This window comes from Pecten maximus, chromosome 4 (assembly GCF_902652985.1).
Source record: "Pecten maximus chromosome 4, xPecMax1.1, whole genome shotgun sequence".
NCBI lineage: Eukaryota > Metazoa > Mollusca > Bivalvia > Pectinida > Pectinidae > Pecten > Pecten maximus.
In genome coordinates, this window is record NC_047018.1 from 40,578,554 (window position 1) to 40,593,235 (window position 14,682).

Here is a 14,682-nt window from a genome sequence, read left to right on the forward strand (position 1 = left end):
GCGTCCTTCTAATAGCCTTTAACTACTATTCGTATACCAAGCTTGAACTTTTTCACTGTTGTTGAATTGGTAATTTAATTCAGAGATAAGATCTTGTAGTAAAATTCTGAATAAAATCTAGGTTTTTGAGAGGCAATTCCATTTTAAAACATATCAATTTACGTATCAATAATGCAGTACGACACTATATCTTTGCTGTAAATGGCTGTATTGGACCAGCTGTGTACAGCTGAACACAATACAAATAAATGCCTCATCACCACAGGGTAATGTTTTAATGCTTGTACACAAATATACAGCCCAACATCTCTGTGTTTCTACAGAGGCGAGAACTGTTAGTGAATTTAGTTGTTAGACGAGTGTGTTTTTGTCATCAAAACAAGTCTCTGAATCCTAACACCAGGGAAACATTTGGAATATACATCACACATGGGCCGTGTCTCTCACAAAGAACATGGTCAGGAAAATCAGTCCATTTCTGGCAAACCATTCTACAGACCCTCGAGCAAGCTTCTTCCTCTCAACATGATAGGCATGACGATGAACTTCAAATTTAACACAGAAACAAGAAAATGAGATGGATAGTGTTGGAGTTGTACAAGATATTTTAAAGATGCTATATATTTAAGGACTGTAGCGACACAAAGCCAACAAATATGCATGGCCTGATGGCTTGGAGGGCCAAACATATTCGGTTACCAAAGCGACAGAAATACTTCAAGTAAGTACTTTAAGTTGAAATGAAATTACCTTCAATTTCCTCTATACAAGATCCAATAATAGATGAAGGAAATCAATTCTCCTCCAACAATCAGCTTCTAAATGGGCTTGTTTGCTTCCAAGGTTATCTCATGTAGTATAGGTCAGAAAAGCACTTACCCATCATACAGAAGTAATTTTAAAGGTTGGCATTCAACTTTCTATATATCGTAACAAGATGACACAACTCTACCGAGATAAGCAAGGACAGGATGACTCTCTAATGGGCGGCAGTGTTATCCAGTAAACCGTAATCATTCTCAATCCACTTCAACCCATATGGTCATGTGTAATCGTGAAGTCTAAATATGTGAATGGTTCCAGTTGATACTGCTCGTCAGGATTGTATGTACATATATGTTGGAACTGCCTATCAAACGTCAGGGTAATCGGGAATACGTTTACAATCTCTGTGATGATATTTTATATGAAAAGCTATCCCTAACTCGACCACTTCATCATTCACTGTTAACAACTGAAAGGAGAATTCTCCTGTCAGTTTTCTACAGTGAAGTCATAAAAAATATTCTCATTAAATCTTTAAATAAAATTTTTTTTTTTTGATGATCACATGAAAATGTCATCCATTATGCATTTAAATTGGAATAGCGTGTTCCATTTCCCGTGTGAGGAGTGCTTGGTAACGAGTGGTGTGGACGAGCAGCGGATACTTAGGACACGTCTATTCCATTACAGGGACTAGGAGTAACGGATTGCGACATGTTTCCATTCGTAGTCAGTCATTGCTACGATATGTTGGTGCGTTTCTGTACTTTGTTGTTTTGACACTGTGGGAAGCAGAATGTATAAATGTGATGTAAATATTTCATTACGCCACAATAGGAGCATGTACGTACATTAGCACGCAAAACGTGAAGGAAATAAAACACTGTCGATTTATATACAAGGTGTTGCACCAATAGAAAAGGAATGCAATGACTATAGAGCCATTACTAATTTTCTGGAGCTACACCAGCAGATGAACCTGCGCTTCCTTTCCTCACTACAATGCCCTATTTCATGCCATGTAAATTGTGTATAATTCACTTGGAGCCAGGATTAAGTTGTATATAGCAGATATCTGCATTAGTATGTAACAGCAGCTTCATCTAATGTACACACACTTTCAAAACAGAGGCAGGCCGAGAGAGAGGCAATATTCCACAGCAGCTAGAAGGATTCGCTTAACAATGTAGTCGGAGAGGATTTTAATGTATTTAACTTGAGGAACAACTCCCATTAAACCCGGGAAAACAAGGTAAGGTATATCTAACTATCTGGCTAATATACAATCACTGGTGATTGGATTTCTCCGACAGAAATAGCTTGTCTTCAACACACAATCATATGTTTAAAGGTTTTTTTTATCCATTTCTTAAGTAAACTCTATTCTAAATTAATGCCAGTTTAACTCTATACAAGTATATGTCTCAAAAGCACCAAGCATATAAAGTTAATAAACTCTATTCTAAATTAATGGTAGTTTAATTCTACATCAAGCACATGCCTCAAAAGCGCCTAGCCTATTAAGTTAAACATCTTGAGTAGGAAATTTTTTTTTTTTATCTACACGAGAAAAAACATTATCTATCAAGGATGTAGCTACATTCAATGACACAGGTGACCCACGAACCTCATAGATATAAAGCATGACTCCAACACATCAGTTCTATAAGCCATAAAGCATTGATGTGATTGTGTTCTATGATCTTAGTATGTGTTGACACTTATGACACGAGACCTGCCGTAACCACCGACATTGAGAATTACCACCAATTGAAATGCAGGTCTTTAAATTGAATAGCCAATGGTGTTCTACTGTGTTGACATTGTACCTGGCTCAGGAATTGACTTCTTTACAACATTTTCTAGTTATTTAGCTGAATCAACCAAGCAATTTCAGACTGAAAATTTGCATTATGATTAGGGACCATCTGCCCAAATACACTCCCTAGTTTGAAATTGCACAGAAGGTAATACAATACTATAGTTAGCTACATGTATCAACTTACTTATCCCTTCCTGTGTATTTATCTCAAATCAGTTTTTAATTTAATGCAATATTTTAGCTCAGAAATTTATTTGCCATGCATTGATGATGCACATTAGCTAGCTTGGTTAAAAATATTTCAGGGTTGAAATATCTATTTCACAGATTTGCTAATGTAATATGTCATATATCCAAGTATAATATGAAAATGTTTATGGTTATTAAAAGTCAGCTGTGTTATATGAGTTAGGCGACAGGCGACACAATCTCGACTCATCACACACGAGGTGCCGCTCTGTTGAACGCCATAAAACGTAGATCTCTTAAACGTTTGCTCTGGTCCATTGTCATCTGGAATTCATCCCGGATTGCATTACAACTTTTTTTTTTTTGCAGTGGATGAACCAGACATTATCAGTCTATTTAAAATGAGATGTATATCGCTTACATCTTTATGGTGAAGATTCAACATTCAATCCAATAAATAATGATGGCCGGCACACAAAAGCTTTTAGCAGCAGGGCGACTAGCATTTGCGAGTTGTCAATAACACCCCAGTAGGCCAGGTCTTCAGGAGGGAAGTTTATGGTATATCCCCACCAATCTCCGTACGCACACATACAGATAAACTTTTTATTCTGTCTTGTCACAAACACTTGCTATTGAAGTCTACTCCATTAACACTAGAACCCGCCAGTGTCGTTGGGCAAGCCAAATATCTCCCGGCCCTCTAGTCACTGGGCAGCAGTCTTAGACAGGCACAAATCCTATTTTGGAAGTATAACAAATAATTCTGCTTTAATCTTAATTCCGCAAATTGACTGTGATGCCTGGTCCTTGTGGACTGGAGCCCCTGGCCTTCCCCCTCTCAAGTCTAAAGACACGCAATACTTTGCTGTCATAGTCCCCGGTGATGAAGTGATCTAAATACACAATATCAGGCTATAATTCTCCATGGGACCAGCTTTGTTTTATCTGTTCCCAACACAAGTTAGAACGTAAATGACTTTGTGTTGCCTGAAAGCCAATATTTTCATAAGCAATTTTCCCCTGTCACTCCTGACGATCGCCATAACTCCCTTGATTGCTGAACTACCCACAATGCAGCTGAGCATTCGCCATTCAGGCCCTGTCAATTGAAATAAAAAAAAGAAAAGAAATTTCCTCCTGTTTGATAACTTTGGTGCCAATAATGTTGTCATTGGGATCAATTAGTTCTGATTTTAGAGGAAGTAATTCTAGATATAGTATATGTCAGACTTGAATTATTTATAGAAATTTCCAGAGATTGGTATTATCATTACAAACAAAATAATTTTTTTCTTCTTCTGAATTTCCCTGATATCATCAACGTCAACTAAAAACAAAGACCACAGATTTCATTTTTTGTTTGTATCACTCTGAAAACTCATTTCAGGAAACAGAAGATTTTTTGTTTTTTTTCCCCCCAGCAACTGTCATCTACAGAGTTTCCATTTCATGACCAACATGTAAATCAAACTCCACATATTTTAATATGGTTTTCAATTCCCGCCTGGTAACTGCTGTCTGTAAACAAGGCATAAAAGTTTCTATCCCTGTGTAATAACATTCAAAGCCGAAGCTCCTATCTCTAAACACCTTGTTGCATAGGCATTCTCGTAGCTCCGAGGAATCTCAACCTTATCATCAAACGCAATTATTAAGAAATGATCCCAAACTGAACAGGCATTAATGACAACTGGAATTTATAAAAAAAGCTTGAAATTGGATTTTCTGAAATAATTTATATGATAATTAGGCCTTGATCAGCCTGAAGTAGGAAACCTGGCCCCAGTAATCTAACTTTGTATTACCTTCATTGCCAGAGCTTTGAGCCGCAATCTGATAAATTTAACATTCCTGCAAGACACGAGTAGCTCTTTGATCAACAACGAAACAACAATTGGGAGAAAGCCGGCCGCCTGATGAGCTACACTTGTCATTCTTTGTGAGCCGATCCTTTACCCGGCATACCAGACATTAGAGGAGTACTGTTTGCAAGACGAATGGCAAACATGGAGAATATCCGTCATGTCCTCATAGCCTAATGGGTATAGGGGCGGCATAAATCAAACCTGCTTTTTCATGTGACAGTACAGAGCTGATGATTCTCTTCAACGTTTCCCAATGCTCTGTATTCATCATGTCCATCATTAATTCTCCATGGATTCTGTTATTCCGCAAACAACAATCGACAGCTGATAATTATATCGGACTTGCATCACACCAAATTGCGTAAGTACTCAATATCACAGATCGTAAGACTGTAAAACTTTCATTAGATGGAATATTTTTTTAAATTTTTTATTATTATATTTTGTTTAAAAAAACACTTGTTGAGAATGGAGGATGTGAAATACAATGTCCAATCACCAGTACTATAGACTGGCCACCAGCTTCTAAGGGTTTGGTCAAGAATTGTTCAGCTGAAGTCTAACTAGATTATCTCCCTTTAATTTGAAACTTCAAGATATATTGTAGCTGAGTACAATTATATAAAACTGGATTTCACTTAAAACTTTACTATTCCAGAGACTGATATTCCAGTACTACTAATATTTGAGCAAATGCTAGCCTGTCTCCCCAGGTCAGATCTAGGGGAGGCTTTCCTTATTGGTGTACTGAAGAAGGTAATGGCATTCGGCACACACAGAGGAAAACACAATTTACAGCCTTTATAGTCAAATTATTTCCACTCCACAAGCTGCAGCTGAAATTGCCTGGGTCAAATTTGATGATACAATGCATTGCTATAAAAAATTGACAATTAATAAGTTAAGCTTTATATAATAATTACTTCCATCATGAGATGACCTTTTAAAGCGAAGCAATATGATGGATATGACAATGCTCCGTTGCTCACAATAAAACTCTTGAGGGCGGAGATAAGGACAGATTTCTTTATTAGTTAGGCATAACAGACCTGAGGTAACCAGTTCATCAGTGGGAGGTTAAACAAATTGAGTTTACATGACTACAAACATTCTGGTGACCCAGATCAGCTTTTGTACGAGAAAATGTTGATCTATCAACACAGATTCTGATCTGCACACTAGTTCAGTGCTGATCTTGCCTGATCATCAAATACACACAAATTGCTCTTTGTGAGACAATCTGCTGCTTACCAATGAGATATAAATATAGTCAACACTTTGTAGATCAATAATTTAAATCTCCATTTAGAAATAGGGCCATTTAGACCCACATCAAAGACCTATTGGAACACAGATGTAATTTCCACAAACCCTGAAGGAATTTAGCTGTGTCGAAGCTTCAATTATCTTCTGTATAATAAGTGCCTGATAAAGGAGGCATGAGGAGAACTTAATAACCCAAGAGTTGTTTCCCCTTGTGAAACTCTCTAAGGGGTCTAAACTTACTATACAAGCTTCTTCTCCTTAAGATGACCATGTGATTCTTTATGCTACACTGTTGCCATGATATCTATTTCCTCTCCAATAAACATTAATATATTTTAAATATTTATATCTGTGTAAAATCGTTTAAGGAAACTCTCTGTCCTTAAGCCAGACGTGTATGTAACGCAAACATAAACGTGATCTAAGAGACTTCAACCTGTGTATAACTAGAGCTGAAACTAATATTCACTGCAGTTATTAGATTTCCTAAGTGCTCTCAAATGCTTTCTTTACAACTGTAATATATTTTCTCATTTAAAGCAACAATGAGTTTTTTGTACCAAGCGTCTGGTTTGTGTGACGGCAATCTAGTGCATACCTAATATCAAATCAAAAACATTTTTTACCGAGTTAGTGATTCTAAATCACCCAGTGTGAAAAAAATCTGTAGTATGAATTACACTTTGACATAAAACCCCATTCAACAATCCTGCATCTCAAGTTGTTCAGATAGACTATGGACACTGAAAAAAAACACCTCAGTTTTTCAAAGAAATAAACAAGATAAACATCAGATAAATTTCATGACGGTAATAGGCTTATATTTGCAAGGGAATATGCAGCACTGCTAGATTTCTCAGCATTATAGAGTCTGGGCCAAGGGAGACAGAGTACTGTGTGATCGACCTGGGAACACTACCTTATCTGATAAAGGCTCCTTAGATAATAATTATCAATTCCGTGATATAAATACCAGCCAGGAGAACTAAGCTCAGCTGAGGTCCCTTCGGATCATTGCAGAGACATACCTTTGATATCGGTGACAGAAACATATTTCATGTCTTCATAAACGTCAGCATGAACACTATACCTTGTTTAATCTTCCAGAAACTCTATGAATGATGAATGACGACAATTTTTTTGAAGATATTAAATATATTCTGTCGTGCCTGAGATATGGGTGTGTTGTGTGGTTAAAACTGGGAGAGAGGAGTAGAGTGATTAAGTGGTGAAATTCTTGAGAACAGGTGCAGTGTGCCTCGACCATTACAAGGATGTACACAGTGTAGGGGAGAGGTGTGAGCCAACACGTTGATGTTGATTCTATAAATGTCAATTTCACACCGGATTGTGACATACTGAGTGATAAGCCTTTAACTTGATCATCAGTAAAACAAACACTCACACAGATCTATATCAGAGGAAGGAAGATCACAGCTGACCCCACGAAGATTGAGTGAAAAGCTCTGAGCTGATCAGACATAAATGTTACCAGACTCAAAACTGAGAGGATCTCAGCTGATCAGACATAAGTGTTGCCAGACTCAAAACTGAGAGGATCTCAGCTGATCAGACGTAAGTGTTACCAGACTCAAAACTGAAAGGCTCTGTGCTGATCAGACATAAATCTTTGGAGACTCACAACTTACAAGTTCACAACTGATTGAAAACTCTCCGATAAGGAAATTGAGTGCCATAAATGAGGTTCAAAACAGAAGAGAAAGATTACGAAAGCCATCGATTAAGACAATTATGGGCTTGTATGTGTAAAGACAGAGAGTCTCTACTGGAATGATATTACTACACTCATGGCTTTCGAAACAGTGAAAATTGCAGCGCAAGATGGACATGCTACATCTGAATACAAGCTTCATACCTGAAGAAGACTACCCTCATGAAACTAGCCAACATGGTGTCAGCATGCATTTCCGAGAATGTTCAGTGTTCCTTCTATCCAGTTGATCAACAGACAGGAATTATCTGTGACAGGTCGCCAATGGAGAGGTTTCACATTCAGTGTGTTGGTTTGTGTGTATAAATGGAGCTGTCGGAAATATGGAGTTATAGTACGATTCTCTAGGTATGTATGATATTTAAAGCTGTCTACTTTGATGTGAATTACATTTACTAGCTACAGTTGTCATGATGGAATCCCTCTCACAAAAATTAACATTCTGTAGTGAGTTGGCTATATTTCTCCTTCATCAAATGCTGCACAGTTCTCTAACAATATTTCCTATCATTAATTTTCACGTAACCTATTGAATTATGTAATCTCTGAGGAATCCGTAATGATGCAGGAAACTACTGATAGTTTATAACCAAATTAACAGCACAGCAGAGAGTTCATATAAGTTTAGTCTTGCATATTTCAGAGAACAGTTTCAGAATTTTAGACATAAAATTTCACAATCTCACCAAAATACTGGGATATTTTTTTTTATTATACATTCACCGTGGAATAATCAATGTGGGAATTTAAAGACGAAGTTTGGTGGGGACTTGTATAATAAAAAGAGTTTTTATTGGCTAACAGAAATAAAACTTGATCTTTGTGGCCTTAGAATACAGATGATGGACACTTTTAACATTTCAAGTTGGAGAGCAAAGGGGGTTCTGAACATCAATCATAAACTGTGGCAGCAGCTATCAGGAGATTTGGGTGTATTTATCAACTGTAGATAGGCCATAACTTAAAGAGATATACAGATTAAGCTTTGGGTGTTATGTACTGTAAACTGACCTGTATGTCCTTTCCATCATTAAATTCAGGGGCAGTAAACCTGTTGCATTCATAGGCTGGTAGCCAGTCCTACTTAAGGGCAGACAATTCAGTCCTACTTTGGGGCATACAATCGAGTCATGTTTAAATGGGGGCCGACATTTCTGTCGTACACAGGCAAACAATTGTCATCCTTCCAGCACAAACAGACTGCCATACTTAAGGACAAGTTATGCTGTCTTACTACTCAAGGGCAGATAAATTGCAATATACTATACGGCACCAAATCAATTACAATTGTGGTATCCATCATTATAACATAGCCATCCAATTCTGTCAAAGAGTTGCGGCAATTAATGCGTCTCTTTCGGAGACAAACAAAATTACCAGGTTCAGGAGATAATAAAAGAAAGCTATCTAACCCTACTAGCCCTCTGGACCTGATTCAAACACATAATTGAATTCCGAGATGAGGCCATTCTACTAACTGATGAAAACATCTCTAAACGTGTCCCTCTCCATTTAGCACCCCTCTTGTGTAAAAGTTCCATGTAGTGTGTGCATTGGCCATATAACAAGCTCCCCGGGCTACTTTCTCTCTTACAGCTTCCTGTTGTAATGACTCTTGTTTATGTATTATGGTATCGATTATTTTCAAAATGTAAATTGATCCAATTTAACTGAGTGCAAGCAATTATCACGCAACAGCATTAGGATAGCTGAGGCAAAACTTGGCTTTCAGAACTGGGTAAGCCCCCTTCCAGGATAGAGGCCTGCTAAGATACCCCAGGCTCCAGCACAAACTTTCTAATGGCATGTACCAGTGAGAGAAATACCGATCCCCAGTTCTACAGCTGACAAATCCTGTACAATATGTCACCATTTTTTCGACGGTATGACCACGGTATTGGATTTTTCTATACACCACTGACCACGGTATTGGATTTTTCTATACACGATTCCGTTTTCAAAGATACAGTTCAAATACATTTCCCCTGACAGATGTATTGAAGCTTGAATGTGACCTCTATGAGCGGAAAACTACACGCATGTCTGGCAATGGTACGAATCCTTCATGTCATCCTAAAAATATGTCATTAGCTGAAAAAGCATTATAGAAAAGAAGTCCATGGTTAGATCCAAACAAAGTGTCATGTTTGAGGATCAGACTACAGTTCCATAATACTTCGCTAATGGATCTATACTTTTTTTCTTTCTGTGGGAAGCTATTTTAAGCAGACTACCAGGTAATGCATTGTCAAAGTCACTTTTCATTTAATAATAGACAGATGTATATCACATTCTGTAAGATACCTGATGAGTTGAGATACAATTTGTGTTCCTTTACAAACCATTATTGACTAATATATCTATATTTTTATAGATGTATATTTTCTACATAGTTTCCTTTCAAAACTTTCTATATTTAAGACTAACAAGGCTTGAGCTCTCTCTGAAATACAATTGTGGTAAATTTTGTTTAGTTCTATAGCATAATTTGTTCTAGTAATTTACTTGGCACACAAATTGAACATTCTTCCATGCACAGCTGGAGAAGCAGTTAGGCAAAAACAATTAGTTGTAGCTATAGCTACTTCATGTTGTCCAATACTCCCGGCTAAATTTCTAAATCTTAACCAGGTTTTAACCTCTATGAAAATCAGTGGTAACCTATTTTTATAAATTGCTGTGTTGTTCTGGCAATTACCAAGCTGGCCAGACTTAATAATTGGGGAAACTGTTAAGTGGGGACTACTGACAATCTTATTAACCGTGGCAAAATCATCATATGTTTTTGAGCCGGTGTCATTAAACGTCTAACAGATAAAACTTCAAAGACATTGCCAAGTATGATTAGTATTGTGCAGGCCCCAATCATGTATAGCCATGCCTGAGAGGCCCTGATAATGTGTAAGTGTCAAGTGTCATGAAACACATATAACTTCAGTCCTTCAGTCAGCAGGAATCACTAGCAATGAAAAGCCAAATAATCACAGTGACACAGGGGAATATCGTTCAAATGTGTAATGAATGAGATTTAGTGCTGGTGTTTTGCATGCTGAAATGTGGATATCTGACAGCTACTACACAAAATGTAGAGAACGAAATCCAACAGAGCCTGCTATGGATGGGGAGCTGATCACATGTCGCCTTACAAAAACCCGCAATATTGAATGGTTTGTATTATCCCGTAGATAACACTACAGTAAAACTGATTACGCTGGAAAGTGGCAGGCGGCAAAAATCAGCAGCTTGTACACCTGAAGGGCTCTAATGCATTAAACTGCCACGGGTTGATAGAGTTGTTTTTAACCTACGGAGGATATGTGATGTGTTGGACAGAAATGGAGCAGCACTTATTGAGTCCGTCTTTGTAGCCCTGCAGGCAGTGGAGAGGGGAATAATATAGACTTGTACAAGCACCTGTTCTGTGGGAGGGCCTGTAGGAGGGCCATAACAAATCTGGAGTGGCCAGTGATTGGATACAAGGCCCTCTCTCCTCAGCAGTCTCCAGTGACAAACTGCCTAGGAACTTCCTCCAATATTCCCGACCTGTGCTGGATACAACATGATGTATGACTTGTGAAACCTGCAGATGGGGATATCCACAGAGAAGCCATCGACACTGGCTTGGTACTGGACACAGGGAGCCATCATAGCAGCAAGACAACTCTGACTATAAGGTTCACAGAAGACTTCTATACAGATCTGGTCAGTGATAAATACCGTTTCTAATGCCTTGGTTACACTATGCCAACATTTCCATTTGTCTCCGGTAATTTTCACCAGGAAAACGTACAGAAAACTTGTCACAGAGTTACAAGCATTGACAGCCACTGAAAGGAATCCAATGTCAACATAGCTGATGTTTTTATTGGCCTCCTCCACTGAAGAGTTCTCAAGAGGGGGTAGGCTAGCCTCATACTATGATACGATGCAGAGACAGATAGCTGTGGCTATGTAATTTGTTCGACAAAAAACATTTCATGGAGGGTTTTGGTGGAAACTATCGGTAAACAAGGTCAGTGTACTTAACAATATCAATACTAATTTAGACTAAAGAGATTCTAAAGACTTGTCATAGACTGTGAGAACTAAATCAATCAGGTTTGCCTGCTGTGGACACTTGTCAAGTTAACAGATGTCCTCGTTGATGAGAAGAGTTTAGGTTTGAAATTAACCTATAGTAAACAGAATATGGCCGATGAGAAGAGTTTAGGTTTGAAATTAACCTATAGTAAACAGAAATGAGGGCACCTTACAGCAAACGAAGGTCATTCCTGGAAACTGTATCATGACCAACAGGATTCCAAGGTAACTGCCTCTTATTTGCTATTACTAAATGTTTTTGTACACAAGTTATGTACGGCTTACACCATTTAAACACAAACCACTCACGAGAAGCAGAATATTAGTGCAAAGCTTTCAAGGCATTTTACTCACAAAACATGCAGATATTTTGCTTAATGGCATGTGATATTTGAAGATACAAAGAGGTATGCCTGATTACAATTTGATATATTGGACATATGCTGGCCATCTGTTACTGTACTCATTGCCTGTTGTCAGGACAGAGCCAGCCAATGATAAACAACATTTAAAAGCAATCTGAAACCAGGAAATAACATATATATAAAATATGCTTATCACGAAATAGGATTATCCACATCTTAAGACTGTCAAATTGATGGAAGCAGTGCTGTGAGTGATACACCCAATGCTATTCTGGTGCATCAGTTAAAGTTATCACTCAAATCGAAGATGTGGGAAAACAGACAGAAGCGATCCCCTTGGTTATGGATGAAAGAACCTAGCAATGAGGGTATTTACATTTATATTGGTTTAAATAGCCGTCTTTAAAGTGGGCCACAAACGTAAAACCAGCACAAAACTGCTGTTGAAGAGTCCCGTAGCCATCATTAACACACATGACATGGCTAATTATATTTTTGAGAGATCACCATGTATCGCTTTCAATTAAGGCTACATTCTAGATTTTGTCAATTGTATACAGAAACCCAGTTCAGGAGTCCAGTGAATGTAGTGTCCTTATCGTCTACTATTACAATATTTAAGTTGAATGTATTAAACATTACGCATTTTATCCAGTAAATTCATTAACAAACATTCTGACATTTTACAAAAGTGGCCTGTTACTTTTAAAAACTCCTCAATATGTATGGCATGCATTTAGTAGCAATTTAAAATGTAAATTTAACATATATAGTGAAACCAGCTTTTACTGACAAACAACTTTAAAAACATCCAATCAAATCTACCGGAACAGTGACATGCTCTACTGTCATTGCCGACACTGATTTTACACTGTCATATCCAACACATTGACTCGGTCCCATGCTGTGTCGGTGAAGTCAGGTTTCACTGTATTAGGTAAAACTTCAATTTTATGTTCTAGCAGTTTCATTAAGCTGAAGTATTATATAATATGTTAAGTATAATTGTATTCTAATAAGTGTAATTTATATATAATATATGTGGGTGTCTGTTACCAACAATAACTGGAATTTCTCCCAATGGAAAAGCAAGGAGCTTATCAAATACCGATACATTTACTGTCTATGAATGGGGCACACAAAATCAGTTTATTTTCATTGGGAAGGTAATTATCTGTGTAGTTAATATTCATAACTGTATAAAAGAGAGTGGATGGGCTGTCTGGGGCTTCAGTAAGATATCGCTATGTATAATAGCATTGTGATATTATCTCTCCTGTTTTTTGTCAGTCAAATCAAGACAGTGGAACCCAGGCAGGGCCTACATAGAAATCACATGTTATTTGGTTTCCTCTGTAATTACAATATTTTTTCCCCTGTTTGCCTGCAATTGGTTTTGCTCCACAACCTAGATAGGTTTACGCTTCATTTATATTTTTGCCTTGTGCCAGTGTGTAATTCATTTTGGTGATAGAGTATGTAGTTTTTTTGTATGTAAAGAATGTAGATGTTTTTCTTCCGTGTGTGTATTTATTTCTTTTCCTTATGTAGATTTTCTCTCTGTTCTTTCTTGCGTTACATCTCCTTTGACCCAGAAAGTGTAGGTCGTGTTAACGAGTCCAAGGTTAGCTGTACTACTAGTGGACTGACAAGCAGACGCTGCTGTCGATGGTCATGGTGCGGTTTCTTGACAGGCTGCCTGGGTTTGCTGTCGAATTCCAAATTGCATAGACACACAAACAGGGTCAATCATTCCTACACGTACTAATGAAGGATTTGGACCACATATTATCTCACCATCTTTTATATATTTTCAGGAAATGAATATCATTCCATAAAGAACAACCAGACAGGTCAACAATACTACAGGCTGACACCATAGGACCATGAATGACATTGCAATACATAAGGCTCCCGGGAGTATGGTACATTATCCCACTATCATGTTGTCCTAAAGGTACAGTGGAGGGATTCACCTGGCTAGGAGCTTATACACCTGTTCAAGAGTCCCTACAAATGGATACCATGATAATAGTTTTACCTGTGGACAGTAACAGGGATAAGTGTTGATACACCTGTGGAAGTAAACCTGTGATGATACACCAGGATACCTAGCTGTGGAGATGCACACCTGGACCCATGGAGTCACACCCGGAAATATACCTGGAGATACACCCAGAGGATGTGTACTCTTATCAACGATTCACCGTTAACGGATAACCTCTGACAGGTACAATACCTGTCTCTATACCTGTTGATGGATATATTTTGCCAGTAATTAGTGTCTGAGGAAAGTGTGTTATACATTCCTATGAATGTCTTTTGTGGAGGTATACACGATATGTGATTTCGTGTGTTGTGTATTAAATATAGTTCTGTATTCCAACAGGATAAATGTGGGATTCATTTCCTTGTTGCTTTGTATTCCAACAGGAGAGAAATGTGGGATTTATACCTTTGGATTAAAATAGGCTTTAGGCCAACATCACATCAGCAACATACACAATCTCAATAAGGTAAGCATGAATTTTTTCATTAAAATAAAAATTATGGCCCAGTTCTACAATTTTTTTTTTTGTTTCCAATAAAATAGTT

The 14,682-nt window shown here is 37.7% G+C and overlaps 1 protein-coding gene and 1 long non-coding RNA gene across 14 annotated transcripts in view; one reads left to right on the forward strand and one right to left on the reverse strand.

Moving 5' to 3' along the window:
- LOC117326085 (single-stranded DNA-binding protein 3-like) overlaps positions 1-14,682 on the reverse strand; it is a 108,921-nt gene that overhangs the window by 18,708 nt on the left and 75,531 nt on the right. The window lies entirely within an intron of this gene.
- Positions 1,357-14,682, forward strand: part of LOC117326086 — a 38,687-nt gene continuing 25,361 nt past the window's right edge. The window contains exons 1-3 of one of the 8 annotated variants that reach the window (XR_004532420.1): positions 6,736-7,990; positions 13,905-14,317; positions 14,521-14,603. This is a non-coding gene — a long non-coding RNA (uncharacterized LOC117326086). Of the gene's footprint in view, positions 2,018-4,674; positions 5,006-6,734; positions 7,991-10,595; positions 11,655-11,707; positions 11,948-13,904; positions 14,604-14,682 lie in introns of those variants that run through there. The other 7 variants (XR_004532416.1, XR_004532419.1, XR_004532415.1 and 4 more) reach the window with 7 other exon arrangements.